Consider the following 12517-nt stretch of genomic DNA (forward strand, 5'->3'; position numbering starts at 1 on the left):
CCAGCAGGATGGGGATGGGGATGGGGATTGTCACAGCCAAGTACCAGGAATGGTGTGGAGGGAGCTCGTCATGCTGCTAGGAGGCTTGGCTTTGCTGTGATTAATTATGAAAATAAAACAAAATGGAACAGGTTATTTGCGGGAAGGAAAACAAGTCCATGTTGAGGGTTGCTGGGCCTAGAGTCCCAGTGGCTGAATACCCAAAATGTTCCTGGCTCCACAGGCCCCTGCTGCCCACATGGCTCAGGAGCTTATGGTACTGCTAGCCAAGCACCAGTACTTCCCTGGCGTTTGAGAAAATGTCTGCTTCTTGCTGAGATGGAAAATAACTGATATAGCCCTTCAGTTGTGATCATCTGGACATTACATCATCCCCTCGGCAGGTGGAGCAGGGCCACAATGTGCCCTATGGGGCACAGATGCGGGGAAAACAGCCCCCCAGCCAAGGTGGCAAGTGTCCAATCAAAATGAGACCATTTCATTGACTGATCAGAGTTTAGTGTGACTCCTGTTGGGTTTTCTTTACTTAGAAAGGTCCTGGGTCACAAATAAATCCAAGTAGAGGGAGGCAGATCACTAGGGAATGATCTGAGGGGCTTCAGGGATGAACAGGATGCTGCTGAGCTCTGCTGCTTCTTGCTGGAAGCCAGGAGTAGCCAGGAAGGAAGGATCCACACTGAACTGATCCATGGTGGGGCTACCATTGAGATCCAGCTGCCTATGGCCAGGAGAGGGTAAAAATTGCTTCTGTAAAAATTTTGCTGTGCAATATTGCTTCTGATCTCTCCTTTTTGGTCCAGGGTGCCACCAGCCACCTCGAGGAGTAAGTGCCTTCTGCAAGTGCTTGCAGAAAGGTAAAAATGGAAAGTTAGTGTGTGTAATCAGTAAACCAAATATACCAGCTGGGAACCACCAACCTCAGTTATAACCCAAGCTGGATTTCTGTTACACAAAGGGTTTTAAAATTATGGAGCAATTTCCAAAGTCAGCATAAAAAGCATTGCATATCAGCTGAAAAGAAGATAGACAAATTTATGGAAAATGAGGAAACCTGAGACACAGCCACTGGCTGGATTTATGTGGTTGGGAATAGATGGTGAGATATCAACGTATTGTATGATGTCTGTATTACTTACTGTTGCAAATGCAGGTTTAGATGGACCATTGCTTTTGGCTCTGACATACCTATGCTTTAGTAAAAAACAATTGCTTCCATAACACAGGAAGAAACAATGAAACGATAAAATCTAAGTATATTGGAAACAAGCATTCTGTATGAAACTTGTGGTTTGCTGTCAATTTCACAAGATTTAATCTTCTCTCTAAGCAGGGATTTTTTGGCAGCTCTGGTGATTCCACATTATGTTTTTGTATGTTTTGCTGTAGGGTATAGCCTCATTTTGTTCCTAAGTAAATATGAGTGCATGTAAAGTATATACACAAAGATGCATATGCATATACACATATTTTGTTTAGCAGTAGGTATTTGTGAAATCAGACAACAGATGGTTCTGTGTTACTGTGAACATCCTAAGACTATAAACTGCAATTTCCTAGTGTTCAAAAGCTTAAAGGTTTTTGAAAAAATTCTTTAGGGACTGTGACATACCATTTTCTGGTATATTGAGTTTCTGATTAGATTTCATTGTCTTTTATTTTTCAATGCAGCCTGTCTTATTCCCTTCCTTTCAAGCCTTGCTCTTGGGTGACAGTTAATGAAGCAGGCGCTTACTTGTTTTGTCTGTCTTTCTTAGGTAAGTTCAAAACACTGAAGTTTTTGGTGCTCTTACGCATTTTAAACCAGTCTTCCTTCTGCAAGGAAGACGTGTGGTGTGGCCCTGGCCAGACCACTGGCCAGCAGCAAGCAGTCAAGGATAGTATATCTTGACATGGTACTTTAACCCATACCTCAGGCTTCACATGAGCTGCTGGTGTCATGCCTTGGGAACAGGAGGGCTTGTGTTAACAGGTCTAAATTCAGATGAAGCTGTATGCACATGGCATAGCTGGGAGGCCGATGTGGAGAACCAAAGGCACTGGTAGGCATTCAGAATTTTCAGAATTATACAAAATATCATGGTAACAAGAAGTGATTCTTGGGGTTAGTGTGGATATTAGAGTTGGGGAGGTCTTCAGAGATACTAAACCTTACCTTCCATACCACCCTTTGGAGGATGATTACAAATGCTCTTCAGGGAGATGTAACATGGACCTTGGTTTTTATTATTTATTTTAAGTAATTATATTTTTTTTAAGACAGAGATTATGAAATCATATTGATTGATTCCTGACTGTTGCAATACATGCCATTTTCCATCCAAGACAATAAAATTTATTACAAGTGCCTTTTTAATGAAAGAGACAGCAAGACCTTCATGTCCTGCAACATCGGCTGGGAACATAAAATAAAGTGAAAATGTGTGTTGCTCTTGTGGGGAGAGAAAGTGAGAAGTCTTCCAGTGACAGGAAGTATCAAAAAAAGTTAATGCTGAAATCAGTAAAACAACCATGCATGACAGGAGAAAAATGAGCAAATGAGCAAATAACCTCTTTTTTTTTTGTTGTTTTTTTTTTAAACATGAGGTGGAAGACAGATGGACAAAGACGAGATAGAGATGGGGAAGTGGGGAGGTAGATTATCTGTATATTGACAGAACTGTTTATTTGCTCCTGGCAAAAATAAATACCAGCATATATTTCCTCTAGCTTTTTCTTATTTACAGAGATAGAAAGTCTAATCTATTGCCAAGACCCATTTCAACTTGAGTCAAACAGTATATCTTGCTTATTGAATCAGGGAATAGTGTGTGTTTTATGAAGACAGAAAGGAAAAGATAAGTTTACTCTTGCAACCTTCTCCTGTTTTTTAGTGTTTGTAGTTACTACCAGTACCATAATGAGAAAGTCATATTTTAGACATAGCAAAACAATGCAAATAAATAAATAACATCTATTGAAAAATAATGGATTTGTCCTGTACTCCACCATTGTGACTATGTGGGATGGCTCTGTGGTGAGGAGCACAGCATTTCTCAAACACTTTTTGTTTTGATGTGTCATGCGGCTAGCTCGATTTTACCTGTGTTAAGTATAAAAACATTTCTTATGTGTGTTTTATGCTTTGCCTGAGCTCAAGCATCTCTAAGTACTTTCAATCTTCTCATAAATACACCTTTGTATTCTGCCTAATATATAAACATCACGACCCATGTCTGAGAATGTTGGGAATTTTATTACGTTCATAAAGTTTTAGTTGCGGTCTAGTCCAGTAAGTCCAAAATAAATAAACACAGAAAGCAAAAAGAGTAACAATTTTTACTTATTTTGTTCTCTTCCCTAAGAGTTTCCCCAGTACTGGTTAAGTACTTGCTGCAGTGGTTTCTGTGGCTTGTTATCAAGGTATCTGCAAGCCAGTAAGTGAGAGACACATGCAGATTGTAAAAGTAAGTGGTAAGTAAGTTGAGAAAAGCAACTGAAATAGTCCTGTTGATGAATTTCACTGATTTCCTTGGTCTCTTTCCATCTTAAGGATGGAAAGAAGTTGTGGATAATTGCAAATGACTTCTGACAGTCATGCTCTCTCTGTTGCTGCTCTGAGTGAAGGTTCTTGGTCAGGACAGCTTCCTAAGACCTATGGATGGAACATGCAAACAAACAGCATTGAAGGATGGAAACCTCTCTTTTAGCAAATAGAGAGACCTGATTCTTGGACTGAAATCTTTGGTCTTGGCTGGCACTTTCTCTGGCTCCGGACAGAGAGTGTCAGTATTCCTCTCTTAGCACAGAGCTGGCTTTACCTACAGCATCCACTGTTGACAACTAAGTTTGATGCAACAGTACAGAAAAAGGAGTTACTAACAATGCCAACATCTTCACCTGAGCTATGACTGAGTGCAGTCTTCGCTTTAAGGTATTATACTCCATAGATATTTCAGGCATCCCTCACTCGGCAGACCTGCCACACTCAGGACATGCAGGGTACACAGGACAGAAGTTGTTGTCTCTTCCCTGATTGTGGAAAGGTGTTGTCTTCAGATAAGCCTAAGTGCATGCAGCCATCACACCCTTTAAAACAATACTGTAGTAAGCCTTTAACCTGTCAGAAAAATGTAGCCCTGCAAGCTTTGTAAACCCAAGAAATCAGCAAGCCATGGCTTATGTGGCAATCAAAACGAAGTTTTAGGGCAGTTACAGAGCTAAATGTATTAATTTTTGCACATCCATTACAGGAGCATCAGAGCCAGAGACACCACATCTGAAGGAAGAACTGGAAGATAAACCCTTAAAAAACAATCCCCAAAGCACTTTCCATTTAATATATGCACTGCACTCACTCAGTTTCAATGCTATTGGAAAATTATTTCTGGAATGCATCAAATGGCATAATACATGTTACAGATCTCTTTCCTAGTTAGCTACAAAACTTACACTGCATTTACGGGGGGATCATTTTTTAGAACATTTTCTTGAACATTTTTATTGTTCAAGAATTTTAATGAAGGAAAAGATTTTTTAGGGCAGATAACTCTGAGATGCAATTGCAACCCATGTAAGACCATGCTATGTTTTTTTCTTTTTCTTAACTCACAGCTGCACTGTCAACTCTCAGATTTCCTTGGAAATTTTTCATCAAGTCAAAATTTTGTTGGAAACATCTACACAGCTTTCATAAAGCAAGTTACTTGGGCTTTTGAAATGCCTTGGATTTGACAGACTTCTGTGATATCAAAGGTGAGTTCCTGCCAGGTTTGGCAAGATGTAGGAGCTGCCATGCCTTTAACCCTAAGGCAGCTGTTGAGGAATCCTTGTAGTGCAGGTAGCTCAGGGTGCAGCTGCAGATTGAGCCCTGGGTGAGGACAGCTTGAGGCAAGACATTATTAACATCTAAAGTAGAGAAATCTGATTCTAATGCTGCTCTATTTCTTCCGATATTCTTACAAGTTTGAAAACGTTTATTCGAGAACAAAAGACAGCCACAGACAAATCCTTTGAAACCCTCCCCATCTCCTCCAAATTTCCCTGTCCCTGAAAAGGATCCAAGCTTTGTAAATTCTGAACAGCCTGTCAAAACATCCTCTTTATACCCGTCTCTTTCAGCGACTTTACCTCCAGAGCACTGTGATAATAGTTCGAAAAGTAACTTTCCTTTGTCTCACAGTGGTGACCACATGGTCCATGGCAGCAGCCATGCTTCAGCTTCTTCATCCCATAACCCCTTCTTCTCCTCAATTCCCTTCCCCACCCCCTTCCCTTTCCCCTCTCATAACCCCTTTCTGCTCTCGTGTAATCCTACACCCATAGCTTCCCTTAGTCACCTCTTCCCAGCTCAAATTACAGACACCAATCCTCCTGGCTATGGCAGGGGCCCGGGGGAGAGGGACAGTCCAGCAGCTGCAGCAAATGGGGGAGGGGAAGGCTTGGCTAACAGCAGCTGGGGAACACACGCAGCTCCTGCATATAAAGACATGCCTAGCCCTGCAGCCCAGAACTTAGAAGGAGATTGTATACCATCAGCTGGTCCTGTAATCTATGTTGGTAGGAGACAAGGCAAAAGAGACTACCAATCTCTATCATATCAGGATAAAAAGGAAATTTGTAAAGTGCAAAGAGAATTTGGTAGAAGCAGCGAGATTTTTAAAGGCATGATGAAAGCAACTTTTACTTCAAATGAGATGATACCTCACGATTTAAAAGATCTTTTCAGGTGTTTGCTAACTCCCTTGGAATATGATTTATGGTTTAATATTTGGAAACGTTCTTTAAGGGTTCTTTTAACAGAGCTTCACCAGAGCCCTGACAATTTAAATGATTCTGAAGATAATGATATTACACTTCATCATTTATGTGGTGAAGGGACTTGGCATTGCCTGAAAAACAAACTTGAGTATTATCTAAATTTGTTTTAGATAAAATATGCAATATAGCAGAAAAAGCCTTTAACCAATTACCAATGGTTGAAGTCACTGGTAGTTATATTAATGTTAAACAATATGATTCTGAGAATTTTTAAAGATTTTTAGATCATCTGCGCACACAGGTGGAAAGACAAGTGCATGATCCAGAAGCCCAGGCTGAATTGATAAAAGAGATGGCATGAAGAAATGCCAATGAAGCATGTCGCAGAATTATTTTAAGTCTTCCTCTGTATCCTGAACCAACCCTAGCACAAATGATAGAAGCCTGCCCCAGTAAAGCAGAACTGTTCAGTGCACCAGAAAAGAAATCCAAAGCCAGCATCATCCAAGCCTGCGTCCAAGCAGCTGAGACACCACAAGCAAAGAAGCAACCAGTGCCACCTGAACAGCTGCTGCATATCACCTGCTTCCCGTGTAAAAAGCAAGGACATTTTGCTAGGGAATGCCCTCTTAACCAGAAACAAAAGAAGTTCAACAAACAAAAAAACTAAGTTTACAGCACGTGCCTGCTATTAACACCATAACGCACAAAGATATAAATACTGTGGACACTACTCTGGCAAAAGCCTCTCTCTTAAAAACCAAGGGGGAGGATAGGATGAAAGGTGTGGGTATACAAAACAAATTGAATGTCAAATGTTTTATTAACCAGGTCCGGCAGCCTTGCAGTTGTTTCAGGCTGGAGACTACCAAAGGTTTTCATTTCAGGTCTACTGACTGGACAATTATTACAGTGGACCTGTCAAGTAGCCTAGTAGACGTGACCATATTGCACATGGAAATGGAGAGTGAGTATTTTGTTGTTGGAGACGCAGCACACACACCCTTAGAAATTGAAGTAGCTCCCATGATTATGAAAGGAAAAATATCCTGCCTCATAATATTAGCAAACTGTTCTCAGCCATCATTCTACCCGGGCGAAGGGCAAATCTTAGCCCAGGCCATTCCCAATCCAGCGGAGGTCACAGCAGATGGAAAATCACCTGAGGCCTACTGGGTAGAAACGGTGGGTGAGGAAAAACCCTCTTTGGCATGCAACCTAACACATGGATCAGATCATCTCCATGTGGAAGGGGTGCTTGATACAGGGGCAGACGTGACGATCATACCCGAAAGGGTATGGCTGTCACACTGGGAACTGCAACCTGTGGCTGGAAAAATTCAAGGTATAGGAGAAATTAAATTAGCAAAAATATTGAAAAGCATCGTGCAAATTGAGAGGCCGGATGGAAAATTGGCTAGTGTCCGTCCATTTGTTATAGATTACAAGTGTCCCTTATGAGGGAGAGACACCATGTCCCAGTGGGGAATTAAAATGATTATTCTTAAAACTCCTCAGGATTTTTAGAGCTGGCCACTGTGGAGCACCCTGCCCAGAAATTAACATGGATGATTGATACCCCAATTTGGGTAGCACAGTGGTCAGTGAAAAAGGAAAAGTTGAAGGAGCTTGAGGAACTTGTGGAGGAGCAATTAGCAAAAAACCACATTGAAGAAAAAACAAGCCATTGGAATTCCCCAATCTTCGTAATAAAGAAACCGGGGAAGGACAAGTGGAGATTGTTACATGTCCTCAGAAAAATAAACAACGTAATTCAGGACATGGGTTCTCCTCAACCTGGGATGCTATCCCCAACGATGTTACCCCGAGATTGGCAATTGGCTGTAATAGACATCAAAGATTGTTTTTTCCAAATCCCCCTACACCCTGAAGATGCCCCAAGGTTTGCTTTCTCAGTTCCCTCGATAAATCTAGAAGCCTCAATGAAGCAGTACCACTGGAAGGTACTTCCACAAGGCATGAAGTGCAGTCCTACCATCTGCCAGTGGTATGTAGCCTCATTGCTGTCCCCTGTGCGTGCACAAAGAAGGGAAGCCATCATATTACATTATATCGATGATGTGCTTGTGTGTGCTCCCGATAACCTGATACTCCAACACACACTTGACCTAGTGGTTAAAGTTTTGACCTCTGCTGGATTTCAATTGCAGGAAGATAAAGTTCAGAGGATGCTGCCTTGGAAGTATCTAGGCTTGGGGATTACTGCACGGACCATAGTCCCACAGAAATTGGAAATCAATTGTAATCCCAAAACCTTTGCAGATCTCCATTCCCTGTGTGGGTCTTTAAACTGGGTAAGGCCCTGGCTAGGCCTCACTAATGAGGACCTACAACCTCTTTTTAATATATTGAAAGGGGAGAGAGAGTTGGTTCCTCCCAGGGAACTGACCCCAGAGGCATAAACTGCAATCGAAAAGGTATAAAAAGCTTTGGCAGAGAGGCAGGCTCACCATTATCAACCCAAGCTGCCTTTCAAATTCATTGTTTTGGGAAAACTGCCACACCTGCACAGTCTAATATTCCAGTGGATCGAGGAGCAGAGAGACTCACTCTTAATCATAGAATGGGTCTTCCTCTCCCATAAAAGATCCAAAACCATCACTCAGCCACAGGAGCTGATGGCTCAGCTGATTCAGAACGCAAGGATGAGACTGCATGAGCTGGCTGATTGTGACTTTGCATGCATTCACCTTCCAGTCAAACTTTCTGAGGAGGGAAGGAACTCTCCTGAAAGGCTGACCAAAGAGATGTTTGAGCACTTGCTCCAGAGCAATGTCAGCCTCCAAATATCTCTAGACAGCTACAGTGGACAAATATCAGTCCACAGCCCGGCTCATAAGTTGTTCAATGAGGAATCCCATCTCATTCCTCTTGAGAAGAGCAGTCAGAGACCACTCGAGGCGCTCACAGTGTTCACAGATGCGTCAGGGGCCTCTCAATAAGTTGTTGATGGCTTGGTTAAATCCCCAGACTCAGCATTGGGAAGCTGATGTTGAGTTTGTGGAGGTTTCGCCCCAAAGAGCCGAGCTGGCTGCAGTTGTGAGAGCCTTTGAGAAGTTCTCAGAGCCATTTAACTTGGTAACCAACTCAGCTTATGTTGCTGGAGTGGTGTCTAGAGCGGAGCAGGCAGTTCTCAAAGATATTGATAATGAGCATCTCTTCAGGCTGCTCTCAAAACTAATCTATTTAGTTTCACATAGAGAGCATCCCTTCTATGTGATGCATGTAAAGTCACATACTGATTTGCCAGGAGAAATCACATAAGGGAATTGTAAGGCAGACTCCCTTGCTGCCCCAGCTGAGAAAGCACGCCTCCCTGACATCTTCCAGCAGGCAAAGCTGAGCCACCAGCAATACCATCAGAATGTGCCAGGTTTGGTCCGTCAGTTCCAGCTAACACGGAGTCAGGCTCGAGCCATTGTGGCCACCTGTCCCAGCTGTCAGCTCCAGGCCATGCCATCACTGGATATGGGGGTTAATCCCTGAGGCCTTGGCAGCTGTGAAGTGTGGCAGACAGACATCACACACATTCCCAGTTTTGGACGCCTCAAATATGTCCGTGTAAGCATTGACACATATTCAGGTGCAGTTTATGCCTCTGCCCATGCAGGAGAAAGGGCTGTACATGCCAAACAACACCTAGTGCAAGCCTTTTCATTGCTGGGGATCCCTAGGGAAATCAAAACTGATAATGGCCCAGCGTACACATCCAAGGAGTTCCTGGAATTTGTCCAGCAGTGGGGAGTGGAACATAAAACTGGAATCCCCCACTCCTCCACAGGCCAAGCTATGATTGAATGTACTCACCAGGTGCTCAAACAGGTTCTGGCTAGACAGAGCAGTTCAACTGTGTGGATGTCTCCACATCAAAAGCTCTGTAAAGCCCTGTTCACTATCAATTTCTTAAACTGTTCATTCGAAAATATGAGTCCTCCTGTGGTACATCACTTTAACAGCAGTAAACAGTTCAAGTTGTCTCAGCATCCACCAGTTTTGATTAGGGACCCCAAATCATGGGAAAACATGGGAAACCAAAGGTCCCTATGAGCTTGTTACCTGGGGTCGTGGTTATGCGTGCATATCCACTCCCTCAGGCCCTTGGTGGATTCCCCAGAAGTGGGTCAAACCTTTTGTTCCAAAAAATCCAGCTCTAGCAGAAGGAGAGGAGAAGCAAGTAACCATTGCTTCGAAAAGAAGACACCGCCGGAAAGAAGAGAAAAAAATCTTCATAAAGGACTACATTCCGGCAGACAAAGACTGTTAATGTGCTTTAAAATGTTTGTTTTTCCTTTTAGAGAAAACCTACCCTCCACTCAACCCTGTGAGGAACCCCTTCCAAGTTGTTTTCTTGTTAACACTGAACAGTTTGGCAGTGGCCTGGATCGTCCGTCAGCCACGTCAAAATGTCTGGGTGACCCTGGTACAGACGCTTCAACAGGAAAACATGTCTGTCCACTGCAGCAGCAAAAGACCCTATGTCCACCTGCCTGGTAGGAGCCCCATTGAAGGCTGGAGAATATTTAGCCAGCTTTGAAATAGAAATGCTCAATGAACTTCCCGAGTCACATACCATTTCATTTTACAAAAATCCTAGGCAGCATGCTGTAATGAGTAAAAACCCCATAGAGGAGTTGCTGCCAAAGTTGCCCAAAGCAGCTCAGGAACACCAAGAATTAGAGTTATTGGGTTCCTACCCAGCATAATACTGCATTCATTTTATGATCGTCCCAAAACCTACTGACACTAAGGAGTTCCATCTCATAAGACAATTTCGTAGAGAATACATGGCAAGAAATTGGTGTAATAAGTTAAACCATATTGCAATAGACACCCCAACTTATTCAAGTCCCAAAAGCCTCCCAAAGGGATTGTTTTTAATTTGTGGAGACCGGGCATGGGCGGGGATTCCTTCTCAGCTTTTAGGAGGGCCATGTACCTTTGGGCAGTTGTAGCTGTTTTTGGGGGGCTGGATGCCTTCCAACCCCCGTGGTAGCTACACAAAGTCCAGATATCTCAGAACTTGGGTAGCAGAACCATTCAGCTACTCGTTAGCTAAGGATGAAGGCTTGAGACTGTGCCGCAACAATTCCGAAGATAACTTTATTTCTCCGAAGGGGGATTGCTAGCAACAGTCTAATTACATTAACTAACAAAGAGTATTTATAGGTTTTTGGAGGATTGAACTTTCAACCAATAGTAACCAATTATCTTTAAATTCTAAGTAAGAAAAGAACCAATTATTGTAACGCTTTAAGAACCAATAGAAATCCTAAAAGATAATGGGAGTTTGGATAAGAAAGAGGCCCCTGTCCTTAGGAATTCCTTTGTTTTAAGGGATAAAATTCCAGGGGCCTGTTTTGGGGGAGGTAGAATTTCCTACAGGCAGTTGTCCCTGTTAGCACTCAACGGAACTTTAATTAGTGACTGACTCACAAAAACAAATTGGCTGACAAAACACAAAAGAGAAGTGCTGACAATTTGGATCCAAACTGATGCTGATATTTTCCATTGGGCCAAATCAAAAAGAATAGCTGTGTCCATGTTTCTTCTGCGGGTCGCAGCAGACAAAGCTCTAGGTGAATTAGGCCACCTAGAGTGTTGGGTTGTAAAACAGGCAAACTTAACATCAACCATCATCAGTGCCCTCCTAGAGGATGAGAAAATTACCAGGCAGGCCACACTCCAAAATCGTGCTGCTATAGATTTTCTTCTGCTACTGCATGGACACGAATGCCAGGAATTTGAAGGTCTTTGCTGCATGAATTTGACCTCAAAAGCTCCTAACATCCGTGCTGCCCTCCGAAACATAAATAGCCTGATTGGACAAGTGAAGCAAGAATCAGGAGATTGGTTCAATGAACTGTTCAAAGGTTGGGGGTTCTCAGGGTGGTGGACTTCTATAGTTAAAACAATTTTGTTATTCTTTATTATTCTTTTCCTTGTAATAATGGTGTTTGGAATCCTACGTCACTTAGCTTGCAAAACTATTAATGGTATCACTCCTTCTACCTCTGTAGTCAATCACATAGAAATGAAAAACATAGAACAATCTAATTCTCCCATCAATTACCAATGGTGGGCAAGATCATAATTCGAATCAAAATAAATCTAATATCTTTCCCCCATGTATTAAACAGAAAACGGGGAGATGTTGTAACCAAATACCAGAGGTATAAGGAATGCTTTAACCCTTCCCTCCTGTCCCTATCCTATTGGCAGAAAGTCAATTCCCCTCCCTGACCCTTTCCTAGAAAAGACCGTTATCTGAGCTCTTCTTTCTCTTTGTGCCCTGGGACCACCGTGTAAAAACAACGTACTTTGAGAAAGGCAAAGAGCCTCTTTTGATCCTTTGTTTATCACATGCATGCACCTAACTCCTTCTTAGGGACTAAGTAGCTAAGAGGGAGTTAATACAGTGACATTGCAGACTCTAGATGTTGATTAGACCCTGAGCACTCATGTTGCTGCTGTGCACTAGCTGATTTCCACTGTCTCCTGCTCATCCTGCCAGCTCCTGACCCTCAGGTTTGCATGGGAGGGAGACTGCCTGTGCTGGATATGGAGCAGGGGCAGTGCGTGTATGCTCTCCCAGGCTCTGTCATGTATGGCAGTGAGCAAGGCTGTACTTGCTTTACCCTCGACTCAGCTCCCAGCACAGAGGAGGTGGAAGGGGAGGGCAGCCAGTGCCAAGCCCCAGGACAGGCAGTTCGCTTGGCCCCACACAGCTGGCTGCCAGCAGTCCAGGTGACCATGTGGGTCC

At 43.0% G+C, this 12517-nt stretch overlaps 1 long non-coding RNA gene across 2 annotated transcripts in view; it reads left to right on the forward strand.

Moving 5' to 3' along the window:
* Positions 1 to 12088, forward strand: part of LOC130252791 (uncharacterized) — a 73965-nt gene extending 61877 nt beyond the window's left edge. The window contains exons 4-5 of one of the 2 annotated variants that reach the window (XR_008840441.1): positions 4591 to 4731; positions 6038 to 12088. This is a non-coding gene — a long non-coding RNA (uncharacterized LOC130252791). Of the gene's footprint in view, positions 1 to 4590 lie in introns of both variants that reach the window. The other variant, XR_008840443.1, reaches the window with a different exon arrangement.
* Positions 12089 to 12517: the final 429 nt, after the last annotated feature.

Source organism: Oenanthe melanoleuca, chromosome 4 (genome assembly GCF_029582105.1).
Source record: "Oenanthe melanoleuca isolate GR-GAL-2019-014 chromosome 4, OMel1.0, whole genome shotgun sequence".
Taxonomy (NCBI): domain Eukaryota; kingdom Metazoa; phylum Chordata; class Aves; order Passeriformes; family Muscicapidae; genus Oenanthe; species Oenanthe melanoleuca.